Here is a 20,725-nt window from a genome sequence, read left to right as displayed (position 1 = left end):
AAGTTGCACCAGAACTGAGCAGTGTCCTTTTACCTGAGGTCTGGTAAGGTTGTCCTGCCAGGGGGGAGTGATCAAAAAAACTCACAAGTGAGTCCTTGTGCAATTCGGTCCCAATTTCCTTTACTAGAAGACCCACATGAAGCCTAAGCTGTCCATCTGCTACATCATTGTCAGGGACCTAGGTTCAGTTTGTGAGTGGTCCTTGGTTGATGCTTCAGTCTCAGCAAGCCCATCTGGGCCCTGGTTAGTTGGCTCTCTTGGTTTCTTGTGGAGCTCCTTTTCTATAGGTCCTTTTCTCTTTCTTCTCCCTTTTCCACAAGATTTCCTAACCATCTCCTGAAGTTTCCACCCCAAATTTACTCTGCCTACAAGATGTCAAGGGATAAAGAAAGAGTAGACTGAGAGGGAATGCCCAAACAATGCCTGAACCAATCAGAAACCCACCCTATTGGAGAGTGACAACCTCTGACACTATGAAGGCTGCTCTGCTGAGCTTGCGGAGAGGAACCTGACAAAGCTGTTCTCTGAGAGGCTCTGCCCAGCAGCACCTCGAAACAAATGCTCAGTCTCACAGGTTAGTTTATTTTGTAGGTTTTCTTGTGGTGTCCTTGACTACTCTGGCTCTTTCTATCCTTCTTCCCTTTCTTCCATAAGATTCCCTGAGCTCTGTCTAATGTTAGGCTGTGGGTCACTGCATCTGTTTTCATCAGCTGCTGGGTTAGGCCACTCAATGACAGTTATGCTAGGGAGGTATTTTTTTAATCGAGGTTTCCTTCCTCTCAGATGACCATATATTTTGTCAAGTAGTAATAAAACTATCCAGCACAGCATAATAAGAAAGGATGGAGTTAATATTGCTTATATAATCTTCTATTTTTCTGACTATATGTGTGGTAGCATTTTATTCAATAATTTTTAAAATGGGAGAATACATATATAAAAATTCATATAGTTATTTATCATCTATGAAAATTTATAACTTGTATGTTTAATATTTTATGGAGTGGTAATAATAATTAAGTATAATATTAAATTTTAGGCTTAGTTTCATGCACAGTCTAATATAGTGAATGATAAGATTAAATGCTGGATTTTAAATCAGGATTTTAAATGCTGGATTTTAAATCAGGATGCGGAACAAAGTTAAGAGGTTATAGATGGAATCTTCAAACCAGTAAATTACAGATCAATCAATATATATTTTATCAGTCTCTCTAACATCTGTCAACGTATCTATCCTGTTTATCATAATAATCATCTTCATCTTATTCCTTCAGGTTATCATCTCCATAACTATTTTTGTAGAGAGCATTTTAAGTGCAGTGATGTTGGCTTAGTTTTTGTCAGTACCTGTACACTGTGATGTGTCTGGATAGTAATTAGTGAACATAACGTACAGATTTGGTAGTAGAAGGAAATAGAGAGATAACATAATTACTGAAAATATACTATAAAGTTTGTATAAGTTTAGAATACATTCTACTACTACAGAAGCCTATTAACATATATTATATATACATATACATGTGTACATATTAACCTATCAATTAATCTATGAGTATAACATTATATATATCAGTGTCATGTTAAAGCTAGTCAACAAAACCTGATAGAAAGAGTTACTATTGTTTATATAATTTTCCACTGTTATACCCAGTTCTCAGAAAGTTTCAGAATCGCTGTGAACAAGGTATAGTAAGATTTTAAGTGTCAAAATGGTTGATATATACAAAGACAAAGTGTTTTACAGATGCAGCCTTGCAGATATATGTAGGAACTCACATTAGTTGTGACAGTGTGTGCAAGAACTGAGGGGGAAAAACACAGAATAATGTAACAGCAGGGTTAGTAAGATGGGAAGTTAAAGGTCAGGGCAGAGGAGCTTATATGAACAGGGACAACAGCTAACACTAGTGACATTTCAAAAAATTCAATTGGAAATGGACATCTGTAGAAGCTTCCTAACACAAACAGACTCACACACATACACACTTACACTCACACATGCACACGCACAGTATACTGTATGTGTAGTGTGTGTATATCTGCACACACACACACACACACACACACACACTCACCTTTAGTAGATACCACAGGGGTCAGATGTCAGATATGGTTTACCTCTCTTAGACCTGTTAGTCATTCATGTCCCTTTGATTCTCAAATGCTATAGGCTTTTGAAAAATACTTTTCCATGCCCTCTACAGCTTGAAAATAATACCACATTTCTGAAGACACCACATACTTTAGACAAAGATTACTGAAATGTCAAGTTGATAATGAAGAGCTTCATCTCTGCTATCTAACTTCCAGAGGGGTGGACAGTGTTTTGCATGCTAACAGAGGAGAATATAGCCATCATTCTTACAGTTCTACAATAAGCACTACAATAAGTACCAAGCTGGAAAGAATTGTCTCTTCATACAATACTGGGACAAATATCATAGGAGTAACAGAATATTGTCTATCACATTTAAAGGCTCTTCCTTCTATAAGACAGGTTTTATATAGTTTATCTCTCTCCCAACAGCTATCAATAGCCTCCTGAGCAAGGTGTACAATAATTGTGCCCACCACTCCCCTTCAGGTAAGGACATAGATTTTGTAACTCTTTTTTAAAAAAATGGAAAGTCTGTTTAGGGTAAGAGCCAAACAAACAAACAAAACAAACAACAACAACAATGACAAAAACTGAGCCCTGTGGGACCTGAAGAGAATGATACCCCAACCAAGGACAATGCATGGAAAGGACCTAAAATCTCAGCTCATATGTAGCCCATAGATTCAGTCTCTATGTGGGGTCCCTAGGATGGAGAACAGGGGCTGTCTGGGGCATGAACTCACTTGATGACAGGCTCCCTGATCACCTCGTCCTGGGAGGTGCATGTAGCCTTTCCAGTCCACAGAGGAAGTCAATGCATCCAGTCCAGAGGAGACCTGATAGGCTAGGGTCAGATAGAATGGAAGAAGGACCTCTCCTATGAGTGGACTATGAGTGGGATATGGGGGAGAATAGGGAGCGTGGGTGGGATTGGGATTGGATAAGGGAAGGGACTGCAGCCAGGACACACATTGAATAAATGGTAATAAATGATAATAATAAAAGAAAGAAAAAGAAAAAAACAATTTGGGAAGCCCTTCAAATAGTCTGTAGTTTCATAATGAATAGGGAGCAAAAAGAAGGTTAAAAATGATACTGAAGTGTAGGATTCTGAAACTATCTGTAAAGAAACATGCACAAAGTGTTCTTTTTCCCATTTATTTAATCATTTACAGCCTGATCTCAATTCCCTCCCTCTTTTACCAGTCCCACCCTCAAGCTTCCTCTCCCCCAATTCTCCCTTCTTCTTCTTCTTCTCTGAGAAGGGAAGGACCCCAAGGGGTACCAATCTACCTTGGCACCTCAAGTCACATTAGGACTAAGCATATCCTCTCCCACTGAGGCCTAGCTAGGAGAAAGGAATCAAAAGGCAGGCAACAGAATCAGAGACAGCTCCTCTTCCCATTGTTAGGAGGAGCCCCACATGATGACCAAGCTGTACATCTGCTACATATGTGTAGGGGGCCTAGGTCCAGCACATGCATGCTCTTTGATTGGTGGTTCCATCTTTGTGAGCCTCTATGGGCCCAGGCTAGTTTACTCTGTAAGTCTTCTTATGGTGCCCTTGATTCCTTATACTCTCTCAATCCTTCGCCCACGCTTCCACAAAACTCCCTAAACTCAGCCTATTGTTTGATAGTGGGTCACTCCATCTGTCTTCATCAGCTCCTGGATGAATCCTCTTTGATGACAGTTATGCTAGAATCCTGTCCTGGCACACCAAGTCTCTGCAGGGCTAAACTCCAAATAATCTTGGATGTGTGGTCTTTCTGTAGAGCATGGTTTACCTAGCAGAGTGTACAAGCTTAAAAAGCTAACAATTGTTAATAGTTCATGGCTTGGAATATGATTTTGTACGTGCGTAATTTAAATGATAGGAGAAAAAACTGAGGTGGCCTTGATGAAAATTATTCAAGAAAATGAATTAGAGTGAGTAAAATAAAAATATTTGTTAAATCAGAACATTTACTTCTCATTTCACTCACATTCAACTTTGATTCTCCCTTGTTCTAGGTTCTCTATTCTACCCATCATTAGCCAAATGCTCACTTCAATGTAATAATTTCATGCCTATTTGGTAAACACTGATTAAATTTGCAAAAATGTTTTCTTTTCATTTTACTTAAAATTTAAGTATTATTTGTTAAAATAATGATCAATTATTTCATTTATTTTTAAATTAAATTTTCATCTATTATTTTGAACTGTTATATTTTTCTTTTTTTACGTTAATTACAATTTATTCACTTTGTCTCCCAGCTGTAGTCCCCTCCCTCATTCTTTCCCAATCCCACCTCCCTCCCTCATCTCCTCCCATGCCCCTCTCCAAGTCCACTAATAGGAGAGGTCCTCCTCCCCTTCCATTTGACCCTATCTTATCTTTTCTCATCAGGACTGCCTGCATTGTATTCCTCTGTGGCCTTGAAAGGTTGCTCCCCTCTCAGAAGGAGGTGATCAAAGAGCCAGCCACTGAGTTCATGTCAGAGACAGTCACAGTTCCCCTTACTAGGGAACCCACTTGGACACTGAGCTGCCATGGGTTACATCTGAGCAGGCATTCTAGGTTATCTCCATGAATGGTCCTTGGTTGGAGTATCAGTCTCAGAGGAGATCCCAAAGATATCAGAAGATGGAAAGATCTCCCATGGTCATGTGTCGATAGGATTAGCATAGTGAAAATGGCCACCCTTTCAAAAGCAATCTACTGATTCAATGCAATTCCCATCAAAATACCAACACAATTCTTTACAGACTTTGAAAGAACAATGCACAACTTAATATAATAAAATAATGCAGAATTGGCAATATAATCCAGTACAACAACAGATTGTCTGGAGGTATCTCCACCTTTGATCTCAAGCTGTACTACAGAGTAATGTTAATAAAAACTACATGTTATTGGCATAGAAACAGAATGGTGGATCAATGGAACCAAATAAAATACCCAGAAATAAAAACATACACCTACGTATAATTGATTTTTTACAAAGAAGCCAACACTATACAATGGAAAAAAGACAGAATCTTCAAAAAATTTGTGCTGGTCTAACTGGATGTCTATATGAAGAAAAATGCAAATAGATCCATATTTATCACCCTGCACAAAATTAAAGTCCACGTGGATCAATTCTTTTAATTGAAAGAGTATCAATGTTTATTAGAGACATGCAGGTCATTGTAAATTACTTATCCTTTTTAAGGTGAGAATAAGTTTGAAAAAGATTATATTCAAACCTGATATAAATATGAGACATAAATATGAATTCAACTGAGTAACCAAGCCAAATAAAATTGTGCCCCTCAAGTTTATTTTCAGTTGAAAGATTAGACTTAATCTTCAAATGTGTCTCTTTTGTTGGGAAGACATTTTATATTTATATCTCTGTTTTTTGAATTAATGCTTACTTAAGAGAGGAAGTTTCAAAACTGAAAACCTAAAATAATAAAACCTTGTGGATTTATACTGTTATAGCACATAAATTGACCACTGTGATTGACCATTGACAATTGAATGTCTAATTAAGTTCATATGTTCATATACAATTATATATGTTACATATACATATACATATGTTATATACAATTATACCATATACTCACATATAAATATTTTACTTGAATAAATAAATTTGCCTGAATTGGCACACATACACACACACTTACATTTCTATTTTTATACATATATCTATATAGAGAGACATATATGTTTACATTAATATTTATTTTTTTCTTATAATTTTGTACAGAAATGAATTCATTGAGAGCTGATAAGGACTAAAGGTTTTTGTAAACTTACTGAATAGCAGCACAGGCCAAAAGATAAGAGCAAGAAACCATGCACTTTCTACATTTATGCACATTTGTAATATTTAAGCTAAAAGGAAAATCTATATATAAACCAATTCACTGAGAGTTCTTATCTACAGGTTTTCCAATTCTCAATGTAAAGAAAGTTAGAGTGCTCCAAAAGTCTGTCAACACTAAGTGTATCGTGGGGAGTGGGTGATTATTCGTTACACTATTGGACAGAAGAAAACTTAAACACACAGATTAACTCACCGTGTTTTCAAAAGCCCTTATCTTGACCAGAGTTATAGCACATTTACACACATCCGTTCATTACCCCCGAGAAGCTCTAGACTCCCCTTCTTCCAGTACAAGTTTAGCATGGCCACGAGAACTTAGTGTTACTGTTATCCTGGAAAAGGCATCATGAAAACAAATCTCAAACCAAAAACCTTTTGTAACTTGTAACTCAGAGCACCTGCTCTCTGCCATATCACACCATGGCTTGAAAGGATTTATCTAAGATAAACAGAAAGCATTCTCTCTTACCAGAATGTAATAATGCTTCAACCTTACTGTAGCATTCTGTGGAGTTCCTGTTTGAAGAGACAGATCCAAAGCAACTCTGTGCACACAACTGATCTGGCTGATCTCCAATTCCTGCACAGAAAAACAGTGTAATTGGCTCTCAAGAAAGTGGTGTAAACATTCATCATGATGGCAGTTCCATGCTGAATCTAGTCACTGTTACCCTTGTAGACTTTTCTAAACAGGCCAATTACATTTCTCCTTTCAAGTCTAGCTGTTGGAATTTCTCCATTCAAAGCTGAGATGAATATCTTTGAAGAAAACATGGATTTGTCACAGTCCCACTGTGTGGCTATCTTTAATTTCTCAAAGTGTGGTCTAAGACTTGACCAAAAATATGAAAGGTTTTAAATTAAGAGGACAATATTTATATAATTTACTGAGTATATCAGGCTATTACATTTTATAATGGGAAATATTAAGCCCACTATTTATGCCATTATGCTAACAAAGTGTCAGAATTATTAAGTGTCTTTCATTCATTATTTGATAAAAGTAAACTGAATCTTCAATATCTCTCTTTTTCCCAGAAGTCACATCAATGATGCCTACAGCATACCCCAGAGTCTGAGTCCAGCTGTTCTGTGTTTCTAAGTCTCATTAAATATTCTACTGTACTTTTGCCCAAATCTTCAAAGGGGCTTAGACACAATAACTTCCTTTAATTTTTATGACAGCAGTGAAGGGAGTTACACAATCCTGGCTCTTTTTTCTGATCTTTAACATTCAAATTTTATTGGAACATTAGGTGATTATAACTATGGGTCACATATTCTTGTTACTGGGGAATGAGAATACAAGATCACAACATGCTGAATAAAAATCACAGTTTCAAGCTGAATCGTTCTTCCTGGGATTTTGCAGCTATGCAAGCATGTCATCTTTGTTTCCTGGGTGCATAAAGGTTGGTTAGTGCTTATTAGTTGGGTCGCACCTGAAAACCCAAAACTAAAGACTAAGTAAGAGTTGAGTTTTCACTGCAAGTTTAGATCCATTATTTTGTGTTTATGAAATTTATATACATTAAACACAAATACGAACCAATTTTATGGTTTTATAAATTAAGATTGCATAGTGCCTTCAAGGTAAAAAAACATTTAAATTATTTACAAGAAAGTTAAAATTAGATACTCTGCAAATACAAATATTAATTACTGAGTGATTAATTAATACAAATATTAATCATTATTAATCATTAATACAATATTAATCATCCACCAAATTGAAAACAATCTGGAGCCCTAAGATTGATTTTTTCTCATTTGTGTATTCAGTAATTATCTAATAAAGCATCCCTAAAAGAGGTTGCTTTGAAACCTGTGTGTTTAAAGTAAACACTTGTTTACAGAGTACTAGTGGCAAATAATTGTCAAAGATGCCTAGTGACAGAAAAAATATATTTTAATATCAAAATTTTTAAATGATTTTACAAAGAGAATGTGCTTCTATTCATTTAAAAAGGAAAACATGTTCACTGAGCGGGCTAATGATTTAAAACTGACTCTGAGAGTGTTCATCATATTTTCAGATAACTTTTTTTTTTGAGGGTTCTTCTAATTTATTTTTACTTTTTTTATTGATTACACTTTATTCATTTTGTATCCCTCCATAAGCCCCCCTCCTGCCCTCCCGATCCCACCCTCCCTCTCCTTTCTGCATGCATGCCACTCCCCAAGTCCACTGATAGGGGAGGTTCTCCTCTCCTTTCTGATCTTAGTCCATCAGTTCACATCAAAAGTGGTTGCATTGTCCTCTACTGTGGCTTAGTAAGGCTGCGCCCCCCCCCCAAGGGGGAGGTGATCAAAGAGCAGGCCAATCAGATTATGTCAGAGGCAGTCCGTCTTCTTATTACTATGTAACCCACTTGGACACTGAACTGCCATGGGCTACATCTGTGCAGGGGTTCTAGGTTATCTCCATGAATAGTCCTTGGTTGGAGTATGAGTCCCTGGGAAGTTCCCTGTGTTCGAATTTCCTTGTTCTGTTGCTCTCCTTGTGGAGACCCTGTCCTCTCCAGCTCTTACTATTTCCCACTTCTTACATAAGATTCCATTCACTCTGCCCAACAGTTGCCCATCAGGCTCAGCATCTGCTTTGATAGTCTGTAGGGCAGAGGCTTTCAGAGACCTTCTGTGGCAGGTTCCTAGGTTGTTTCCTGTTTTCTTCTTCTTCTGATGTCCATCCTCTTTGCCTTTCCGGATGGGGATTGACCGTTTTAGTTAGGGTCCTCTCTCTTGCTTAGTTTTCAGATAACTTTTAAGACCTATTCAGCGATTGTCTCAATGTTACATTCATGTATATTCTAGATGTCATAGAGGTAATGTGTTGCAGCATAACTCAATTATGATTTCTTTATTTGTTCATATGACTAAATCTACAGTTCTGTGAGCACACTAAATGAATGGATTAAGATAAAGTAGTCATACAAGGTGGATGAATTGTAAATAATAATAATAATAATAATAAAGAAATAAAATTTAAAAATAAAGCACCAAAGATAAAAGATACAGTCCTATGGTTTCATGTCAATTAAACAGCCTACGTCATTTCCAGCTTGGTCATTTTGTTTATTTACAAATGTTTCCTCAATATTTATTTGTATTAGTTGGCTCCATCACATAGGTTTTTGTCTTCAACATTGTGATGCAGCTTTCATTATTAAAATGATGCATTGGAGATATATTTAAGGTTACCTATGGAAATAAAAGTGCATTGCCAAAATTCCACCCACTTTGTGTCATTGTACATAATTGCTGATTATTTCTGCTGCTTTACATTCCTGACCATGAATAACAAAAAGCCTTAACTCTTACAGAGAATCGCTCTAATTATGAGGGATAAAAGTGCCTTACATTGTGCTGAGAACACTGTATTTCCTATACACATGTGCACATGAACCTGAATACTTACTAATTGTTCCTGTTATGAATTCATTTCCAGCCCCTTTTAAATAGCTGAGGAACTTTGTCAGGCAGTTCTCATGTGTGCTGGTTATTCTGTCTGGAATAAATCTTTCTCATCAATGTAAAGTATTGATTTAATACTGCTGTGTACTTAAAATGAAATCTCCCCTATTCTCTCACAGTTCCCTTGTGCAATGTTATTTACTAATTGGAATTAGCCCAGGGAGGTCTACAGAGACCTATACTTCAACCAAGGACCATGCTCAGAGGAAGACCATGGGCTGCTCAATTTCCTAGTGGGTTCCCTGGTATGGGGAGCATGGACTGTCTCTGACACGAACTCAGTGGCTGGCTCTTTGATCACCTCCCCTTGGGGGTGCAGTCTTGTCAGGCCACAAAGGAAGATGATGCAGCCAACCTGATGAGACCTGATAGGCTAAGGTCTAAAAGAAGGGAAGGAGGACCTCCCCTATCAGTGGACTAGGGGAAAGGCATAGGGGGAGAAGAGAGAGGTTGGGTGTGAATGGGAGGGGTTGAGGGAGGGTTCTTCAGTTAGAATACAAAGTGAATAAATTGCAATAAACAAATGAATAAAGAAAATTAAGAAAGAAATTCCAATTCGGCTATTTATCTAATTGGAATTGTAATTCCCTAGTACTGCAAAATTCCTTACTAATTGTTACAGAGCACTCCTCTGTCAAGCTAATAAAACAGTCCTCATTTTACTTAACTCCTAAGGATTGACTAATTCCTTCTTGAAACATTCTCTTTTCATATCTATAAGAAGCCATCAATCCTCTATAATCCTAATATCATGAAGGTCATTGAATCACAAGTTTATTTTATATCTTTTTTGACTGAATATTTCTGGAATACTGCCTGGCTAATCCAGTAGCGTCACAGATCTAAATATTATCTCGGTTCCATTCACTACTAAATTTATATCTGTATGCTGACCTTTCTACTGAACCGCTTTATGATACTTCCTTTGTGTGCTGATACATACACTTGGCTCTCCAAAAAACATTTCCTAGGTAAAATATAGCCAAACAAACAAGATAATAACACTATGTACTTTGCAAACCAGAACTTTTTTCAGTCCTCAATAGTTTAGCAAAACTCAACAATTACTCAGTAAAAGTGATATGTTATTTGATTTAGATGATCTTCAAGAGAGCTGAAAACAATGTGAGAGATATCAATTTGCTAGTTATTCATTATGGATTTACCTGGTGAGCAGAAATATGAAGCCATTCCTTTGAAAATTGTATATATAATTATATATATATTTCTTATTAGGATTATGCTAACTTAAAATTTGCTGGGACAAGGCAGCCCAAAAGGAAGAAAATAGTCCCAAGAGCAGGCAAAAGAGTCACAGATACACCTGTGGAAAGGGTCCCTTGGGAATCTGGAAGGAGCAGAGGGAGGGGAAATTGTTATTGGGATGTACTGTATGAGAGAAGAATCTATTTAAGAAACAACTAACAAAAGTCACTATGAAATTTGTTATTCACTTTAGAAATGCTACGTTCTTTGGGGTTATACTTAGGATATATACCAAGTAGATATTCACAGGTGCATGTGTGTATGTGTGTGTGTGTGCGTGAAATAAGTAATTAAAAGTGGTATGTGTCTCTCAGATTATATTATTTTATTGAAATGTTTATGAAACATGCTAGAATGTTAATAATTCATTTCATAGAGAATAAAAGTCATCAAATTGATTAGTTTGACCACTTCAATAAAAAAATAATAATGTGGATAAATGCTGATCTCAGAAAAATCACTACAGGTGAAACTGGCAAGGTAATTTGAAGTTTTAAATAATTTTTAAATAATTTTAAATACTTTTTAAGTAATTTTAAATAATTTTTAAATAATTTGAAGTTTTTAAAAAGTGCCCTTTTATCGAGAATTCTCTGTTTAGCTCTGTTCCCCATTTTTTAAGTGGATTACTTGGTTTGTTGTTTTTCAGCTTCTTTAGTTCTTTACATATACTGGATATTAGCCCTCTGTCAGCTAAAGGGTTGGTGAAGATTCTTTCCCAATCTGTAGGCTGTCGTTTTGTTTTGATGACTGTGTCCTTTGCTTTACAGAAGCTTTTCAGCTTCATGAGGTCCCATTTATTGATTGTTGCTCTTAGAGCCTGTGCTGTTGTTGTTCTGTTCAGGAAGTTGTCTCCTGCGCCAATGAGTTCTAGGCTTTTCCACACTTTTTCTAATGACAGAGAAACACTTAAAGAAATGCTCAACCTCATTAGCCATTAGGGAAATGCAAATCAAAACGACCCTGAGATTTCACCTTACACCCATCAGAATGGCCAAGATGAAAAACTCAAGTGACAACACATGCTGGAGAGGTTGTGGAGAAAGGGGAACCCTCATCCATTGCTGGTGGGAATGAAAACTGGTACAACCACTTTGGAAGTCAATCTTGTGCTTTCTCAGACAATTAGGAATAGCGCTTTCTCAAGACACAGCTATATCACTGCTAGGTTTATACCCAAAATTTGCTCAAGTATACAACAAGGACATTTGCTCAACCATGTTTGTAGCAGCTTTATTTGTAATAACCAGATCCTGGAAACAACCCAGATGTCCATCAATGGAGGAATTGGATACAGAAATTGTGGTATTTTTACACAATGGAATACTACTCAGCAATCAAAAAGGAGGAAATCATGAAATTTGCAGGCAAATGGTGGATCTAGAAAAGATCATTGTGAATGAAGTATCTCAGAAGGAAAAAGACAAACATGGTATATACTTGCTTATATAGACCTAAAAGATATGATAAACATAAGGATGTCTATACACCTAAAGAAGATAAACAAGAAAGCAGACACGGGGTAAGGTGGTCAATCCTCACTTAGAAAGACAAATGGGATGTGCATTGGACATATGACAGGAGTCTACCGAAGAATGCATCTGAAAGAATCTAGGTTACCTAGCAGCGTTTCAAAACATATACTAAGACCCATAACCAAACCTTCGGCAGAAGGGGAGATAGTATGACATGGAAAGGATAGGAGCTCCATAAGGACCAAATATATCTGGGCACAGGGTTTTTTTCTGAAACTGTTTCTCCAACCAAGAACCATGTATGGTTAGAACCTAGAATCTTTGCTCAGAGGAAGCTCGTGGGAGCTCAGTAACCAATGGGTTTCCCATAGTAAGGGGAACAGGGACTATATCGGACAGGAACTCAATGGCAGGCTCTTTGACCTCCCCACCTCTGAAGGGAGGAGCAGTCCTGGTAGGCCACAGAGGAGGACTTTCAGCCAGTCCTGAAGATACCTGATAAAACAGGGTCAGATGAAAGGGGAGGAGGTCCTCCCCAATCCGTGGACTTGGAAAGGGGCAGGGAGGAGATGAAGGAGGAAGGGTGGGGTTAAGAGGGAATAAGGGAGTGGGATACATCTGGGACACAGAATTAATAATATGTAACTAATAATAATATTAATAATAATAAAAGAGAAAAAATTAGAAAAAATAAATTTAATATGACAAAAATTAAAAAATAAATAAAAAATAAATTATTAAAAAGTGCCTCTTATGGGACAAAGGTTACCATTTATATACTTCTCATTTATTATGCAATTTTTAGCGTGATGCATATTATTTAATCAATGTCTCAATAAAAATGGAGAAATTGTCATATTGGTTTTTAAATTGCATTTTCTATTACATTAAAACCATGACCTTCTTGTCTTCTGCATGGCTCACCATCCAAATAAAATGCAAATGATATTTGTCTTAGTTAGCTCATTTTTCTTATGTATCTGGTTGTGATAAGCAATGGAGGGAAGTACATGGGTATCACGATTATCAGAGAAGAGGGATAAATATGCAGACATTCAGGTAAGTTGTTTACTATTACTATGCATCCATTTCCTAATGTGTAAAAAGCCTGATAATAAGCCTATTAGTTTGTTGTTATAATAAAAATTAATTTTTAAGCTAGTGTTATTTGATAACTGTAAATAAAGGTAACTCTAAATCTATAATAAGGTCCATTTAAAACTAATTTAATTGACTTTTATATATAGAAAGTGAAAGCAGTATATATTACTATATGAAGGTTATCATACAAATACTTAGAAGTAAAAAGTCATGAACCCATATATAAATGCTTTTTAGCTATACATCATCAGTGATTTTTAAAAAGTATAACTTTGGAATGTAATGAAGTAAAGAGAATTATAAGTGAACAATGCTAATAAAAGCAATACTAATAAAAAATACTAGCAATAATGGTGTTCTGCAGCAGTAGAAACACTCCAGAACTGTGAGATTTTTGTGGTTTTTATTTTTATTTTTTTAATATTAGTTACAGTTTGTTAACTTTGTATCCCACTCCCTCTTTCCCTCCAAATCCCACCACCCCACTCTCATCTCTTCCCTGCCCCTTTCCAAGTCCACTAATAAGGGAGAATCTCGTCCCCTTACATCCGATACTGGTTTATCAGGTGTCTTCAGGATTGGCTGCAAAGTCCTCCTCTGTGGCCTAGCAAGGCTGCTCCTTCCTGGGATGGGGGGTGGGGGTCAAAGCACTGGCCATCGAGTTCTTGTCAGAAACATGAACTCTTAGGGTACCCACTTGGATACTGAGCTACCAAGGGCTACATCTGAGGAGGGACTCTAGGTTGCATCCATACATGGTGCCCAGATATATTTGGTCCTTGTGGAACTCCTGTCCTCTCCAGGCCTTATTAACTCCCCCCCGTTTGTTTGTTTTTTATTCCCTGCATTCTGCTGGAGGTTTGGGTATGAGTCTTAATATCTGCTTTGATACACTGCTAGATAGTTTTTCAGAGGCCCTCTGTGGTAGGCTTCTGTCCTATTACTTGTCTGCTCCTACATCCAATGTCCATCCCATTTGTCTTTCTAAGTGAGGATTGATCATCTTACCCTGCGTCCTCTTTCTTGTTTATCTTCTTTAAGTGGATAGATTTCAGTATACTTATCCTATATTATAGGTCTATATAAGTGAGTATATACCATGTGTGTCTTTATGTTTTGGGATATCTCACTCAGGATGATCCTTTCTAGGTCCCACCATTTGCCTGCAAATTTCATGATTTCCTCGTTTTTAATTGCTGAGTAGTATTCCATTGTGTAAAAGTACCACAATTTCTGTATCCATTCCTCAACTGAGGGACATCTGGGTTGTTTCCAGGTTTTGGCTCTTATGAATAAACCTGCTACAAACATGGTTGAACGAATTTCCTTGTTGTGTACTTGAACATATTTTGGATATATGCCTAGGCATGGATATAGCTGGATCTTGAGGAAACACTATTCCTAATTGTCTGAGAAAGAGCCAAATTGAACTGTGAATTTTTAATATTTTTTATTTTTTTTTATTTTTACAGTTTATTTACTTTCTATCCCAGCTGTAGCCCATCCTTCATCCCTTCCAATCCCACCCTCTCTCCCTCTTTTCCTCCCATGCCCCTCCCTCAGTACACTGATAGGGGAGGTCCTCCTTCCCTTTCCTCTGACCCTAGTCTATGAGGTCTCACCATGACTGGTTGCATTGTCTTCCTCTGCAGCCTGGTAAAACTGTTCCCCCCTCAGTTGAAGGTGATCAAAGAGCCAGCCCCTGAGTTCATGTTCTCCTTACTAGAGTAAAAAATTTCAGACAGAGGTACCACGGGCTATATCTGTGCAGGGGTTCTAGTTTATCTCCATGCATGGTGCTTGATTGGAGTATCAGTCTCAAAAAACATCCCAATGCCCAGATTTTTTGATTCTGTTGCTCTCCTTGTGGAGATCCTTTCCCCACCAAGTCTTTCTATCTCCCCCTTCTTTTATAAAATTCCCTGCACTCTGCCCAATGTTTGGTTATGAGTCTCAGCATCTGCTGGTAGAGCCTTTCAGAGGCCTTTGTGGCAGGCTCCTGTCCTGCTCTTGGTTAAAGTTCTATTTTAAGTATATACCTGTGATTGGGCACTTTAGCCTGAGGCAAAAAAGAAAATGATTTAAACACCTTGATTATATCTACAAGTAAAAAGAGCTGGGTCAATAAGATTATAAAGCTCAGAGATCACTATCTACTACTAAAGAAAATTCCAACACTGAATACAAATCTGTTATGCTAAGGAGGAGATAGATTAAGAAGTTTACTTTCAATGAAAAGTCCTTGGGTTGACCATTATCTGATCTCATCATTATAAATAGACTTGATTTATAGTCTTTATTAGTATGTCTTCCATGAGAAAAAGGAAGAGATTATATTTCACATAAGAAAGATTACTGCAAAACCTAAGAGCAAGGGAATGACAAATTTAACAAGATAATGGACATACAAATTATGAAATAACAAAATAAATGAATTAACATGAAAATACATAATTTGGTTGAGGATAATCCATCGTTCTCCCCCTTTATTTGATCATGCCACTTTGCAGTGTTAACTAATTCTGTTCATTTCAGATTTGGCTTTATGTGTATGTTAATCTTAAATATGAGTAACTTAAAATTATTTTGCTTCTTCCTAAAGGCAGAATGTATGACTCTCTTTTTTTCAGATAGATTCTGACAAAAAAAAAATGTAGATCAAGGATTCTGAGGAAAAGTGAGTAGTGTCAGGATTTGGCATAAGATGGGGCCATTATTCCATACTGAATGCTATTGTCTATATATTTGAATTTTGTACATATATACATACTTACATATATAACCAAAATATCTATATTATAATACAATTTATAGGTTTTCAATTTTATCTCAATGAAATATTAATTCCATGAAAAAATGTAATGACCATGTGCAGAAAAATTAAAATAAGTTGAATTTAGGCAGGATCCCAGGAGTGTGCCTAAAATTTGGTATCCACAGGTATAAGCTGTACCCTCAGGGGAGTAAGGCACAGTTGAGCTTTAATGTCCTGCCTTGTGGAAACAAGTCTTCCATAAAAAGCTCATCACAAATTTATGCAAATTTCAATTTAATCAAATCAGTCAGACCAATATCAGTATTCAAAATTATGATACTTGTCTTTTGATAAAGAGGTTCCATAGCAAATATGATGTTAATCATATTGTTTTGTAGTTACTAAGTACATGAATAATGGGTCATCATAGAGTTGACTGTCACTACAAAATTAACATTGAAAAGAACCATGCAAAGTAATGTGTTCTTGAATTTGAAAAGAAATTATTAGTAACATATAATATTTAGTGACATTAATATTTAAAGCTCATTTTGATACCCCTTTGGCCTCAGATTATTTTACTGTTCCTATCTTGTTTTCATCCTCTCTCCTTTTCCTAGACTTCATTTTTAGTCTGTTATAATTGCATATTTATCTAACCTTTCCTATGTTTTTGTTTCTTGTCTGAGTGTTTTACAGACTGAATAAGTTTCTTTCTTCCTTTTATCTGACATGTTTCCTTTTCTAAGTCTTTCATCTCCCCCTGTCAAAAGAACTCAACTTCCAAGTCTTTTTTTCTTGCCAGTGATTAACCTTTATTTGATTACATGACATTTCCTTCACTAATTTTATAGAAATAAACCTATTTGTGGCCATGCATTGATATTAATTAGTCTTCAAATCTGAACATTTAGATTTGTACATAGTGTGCTTTTACATTGCTATTACTCTTTTCATTTAAACACGCAAAATGTATTCTTGCAGCCCAAGTTTTCTTCAGCTTCACATTGCTACTCTGCATTGATTATTTCATGCTTTAAATGATTCAACATCTTCCCTTCTCCAGTGCCAGTTTTCAATTGTACCAATGATCATCTGAGGAGAAACTGTTATTAGTATGTATACTTAAAAAGAAGATTTGGAAATTAAGAACTTGGTATCTGTTTTTTAAAAATATATATAACAACAAGATGAAGGCTGTTGTGATTTGGATATTACCATTTTGAATAAATCAACCATCTGAGATCACATTTCACAACACTGGTCAAAACCATAGCAGATAGTATAGGAATAACTTATGTAAGAAACTTTAGAGAACTCTACATTAAGCCTTTCTTGAAATGTGAATGCAGTACATTTAATGTCTTTTTTTATTAATTACAGTTCATTTAGCTTGTAGTATATAAGGAGAATCTTTTCTACATACTTATGTAAGTTGATGCCAGTCATCATCTGTGCAATGTATGTGTCCAAGCAGAGTAGATGAGGAGCATAGAGTTAGGTGCAGGTTCTCTAACACACACACGCACACACACTATAAATCTGTTTGTTTGTTTGTTTTTCTATAAATCTATATCTTTCAAGAAAGGACAGAAGTTCTCTTAGTTTGTATTGATGTTTCATAGTTATGAAAATCAAGCTGAATGGAATTTAAAGTTTTATTGAAAACAAAAACTTGCTTTTACACCCTGCCTATATACCTCGGTAGATCACCTGGCACGCTCTGACACCACAGGGACAGTTAATGTTCAGGGACCTCTACCTCTTTACTTTTCCTCAACTCTGAAACTCTGTAAACTTGTGTCTTACCAAGGTTATTTTCCTCCATAGAGTCATATATTTCCTCATTTCTTCTGTGCTTTTAGAAAATATAAATATTGCAGCCTGCCCTCTTGTCATGTTCTCTGACCTCTCCAATCTCCTTTAATAAACATACTATCCCCGAGACACTTGAAGGTTCTTATCCAAAACACCTGAGACTTCTGTGGCTTCTCTTCACCAAGGAGTATCAACAGATCATACACACTGTGGGCCAGAAGGTTAAGACACCCGAAACCTTCTTTATTAGTGATAGATAAGAATGAGAAGTTAATTGGCTATGCAATCTGCATCTTATGGAGGATACAATATGTGACATGATCCATGTTGCTGTGTATTGTTTAACTACACTCCACTTCATAGAAGATAAGAAAAAAAAAATAATAATCCCAGGGCTGGAGGGAAGGCTCAACATGGAAAACCCTTCCTGAGCAATATAAAGAACAAGAGTTCAGGTCTGTCACCTATGAAACTAGTGAGGCTCAGTGAAAAACTGTAAACTATGGACCAAGGGATCAGACACCCTTTTTTGTTCTCTGCGTGTTCATAGTTACATGTACACATATATTTATATGGGCTGTGATGATAAATGACGTACAAAATAAATATAATAAATCATAAAAAACAACAAAACACTAGTAACATGGTAAAAATTGATCATTAATCTTAATAAGCACTTACAAAAGAAAACATAAATTGTAACAAGTTTATTCAAAAATAGTTACTTATACGAATACTAGGGAAATAAAAATAAAACCAAAATATAATATCACATCATTATAGTTCCAATGACTTTTATAACAAAGACAAAAATCAAGTGACTTTGAGTTTGAAAATTCATTTCAAAATGAAAATCATAGTTGCCTCAGAATCCAAAAATTCCACAATTTTTTATAAAAATAAAGGAAATTTAATCATCATATTGAATATATACACGAACTAAAGTTTGTTGCCGCCTATTCATGGTATTCCTAATATTGAATCAACAACAGTCTCCATCATCAGGAAAATGGATAAATAATATATACTAGATAAAAAGTGAATGCTATTCAGTTAATAACAATTTTCAATTTTATATAAAAGCAAAACAAAACAGGATAGTAAAGCAATCCTGAACAATTGAAGAATTTCTAGAAATCTCACTATTCCTGATTTCATGCTGCACTGCAGAGATAGAGTAATAAAAATCACATGATATTGGCATAAAAACAGACTCAATGATCAATGGATTTGAAGTGAAGACTGAGACATAAATCCATACACCTATGGACACCTGATTTTTCATAAAGAAGCCAGAAAAAAACTGGAATAAAGAAAGCATTTTTAATAAATGATGCTGGTAAAACTGTGTGTTTGCCTGCAGAAGAATACAAATTGATCCATACTTATCAACCTGCACAGAACTCATGTCAAAATAAATCAAAGGCCTCAACATAAAACAAGATACACTGAACCTGATAGAACATAATATTAGGAACAACCTTGAACTAGCACATGAAACTGACAAGCTGCTGTAAAGCAAAGTATACCATCAATAGGACAAAGCAGCCGCTAAAAACAAAACAAAACAAACAAAAACAAAAAAAAAAAACAAACAAAAACAACAACAAAAAACTACATTTGATTCTGGACTGATATCTAAAATGTATAAAGAATTCAAGAAATTATATATAAAGAAGCAATTAAAAATGAGATACCGATCTAACAGAGACTTCTCAAGGAAGAAACTGAAATGTCTAAGAAATGCCTAAGGAAATGGTCCACATCCCTAGCCATCAGGGAAATGCAAATCAAAACTACTTCAAGATTCCATCTTACACAGGTCAGAATAGCTAAGATCAAAAGCACAAGTGACAGTTCATGCTGGCATGAAGAATGTGCTCTGTTGAGACCAAGCATCCATTGCTGGTGTAAGTGTAAGCTGGTACAGCCATTATAGAAATCAATATGTAAGTTTCTTGGGCAGTTGGGATCAATATACCTCAGAATCCAGCTATACCACTCTTTGCAAATAAGCAAAGAATGTTTCATCCTACCATAAGGACATTTGCTTAAACATGTTCATGCATTGCTGCTTTTTTCATAGTAGTAAAAAAATTGGAAAGAACCTAGATGTCCCTCAACAGAAGAACTGATAAATAAAATGTGGTACATTTACACAGTGAATAAAATTTGAAGGAAAATAGATGGAACTGGAAAAAAAAAAACATTCCAAGTCAGAAAACCTAGACACAGAAAGATAAATACAGTATATATTCACTTTTATGTGGATATTAGCCATTAAATAAATAATAGACTAAATATAATCGGTAGACCCAGAGAGGTTAGAAATAGATAAAGGTACAAAAGAGGTCTCCCTGGAAAAGGAAAAGAAAGTAGATTTTGAAGGTGGACTAGGAACAGCTGGGGAACAGAACAGGAGAATCAGGTGAGGTGTGGAAGAGGAGATAAGATTGAGGCAGGAGTACTGGGAAAGACAGCCGGACACGAGGAACATTTGAAGGATGATATGAAAACTATTTGCACTGGAAACTTCCAAAGATATATGAAGGTGATCCTAATGAAGTCTCCTAATAATGTGGGAATCAGTCTCCACTACACACCTCCTGTCACCAAACAGAGCTTCCAGTAGCAAGACTGAGTTGCATTCAATTGAGAAGTGAGCCCAGTAGATTCCACAGAAATTTCAAAAAAAAACACACTATGGCTGAAACAATGGTTTGCTTTTTGCAAATTGACCGTAGGGAGTCATTGTTGCAGAGAACTCATTGAACACAGAGAAATCGAATTGGGGCCTACATGGAGCCTTCATTGCTGTGTTTGAGTGTCTTTGATGTGGAAAGTATTCTCTAGGTTACCAAAAGGT

The 20,725-nt window shown here is 36.1% G+C and overlaps 1 protein-coding gene across 2 annotated transcripts in view; it reads right to left on the bottom strand.

The window, feature by feature from the left end:
* The window catches only part of Mgat4c (MGAT4 family member C), a 775,655-nt gene that overhangs the window by 412,908 nt on the left and 342,022 nt on the right, over positions 1-20,725 (bottom strand). For both annotated transcript variants that reach the window (XM_060377968.1, XM_060377966.1), the window contains one exon: positions 6,440-6,550. The gene's annotated coding sequence lies outside the window, so the exon portion shown is untranslated. The remainder of the gene's footprint in view (positions 1-6,439; positions 6,551-20,725) is intronic.

The sequence above is a fragment of the Meriones unguiculatus genome, chromosome 2, assembly GCF_030254825.1.
Source record: "Meriones unguiculatus strain TT.TT164.6M chromosome 2, Bangor_MerUng_6.1, whole genome shotgun sequence".
NCBI classification, from domain to species: Eukaryota; Metazoa; Chordata; class Mammalia; order Rodentia; family Muridae; genus Meriones; species Meriones unguiculatus.
The sequence above is the reverse complement of the archived record's forward strand: the minus strand, read 5'-3'. Positions and strand labels throughout refer to the sequence as shown.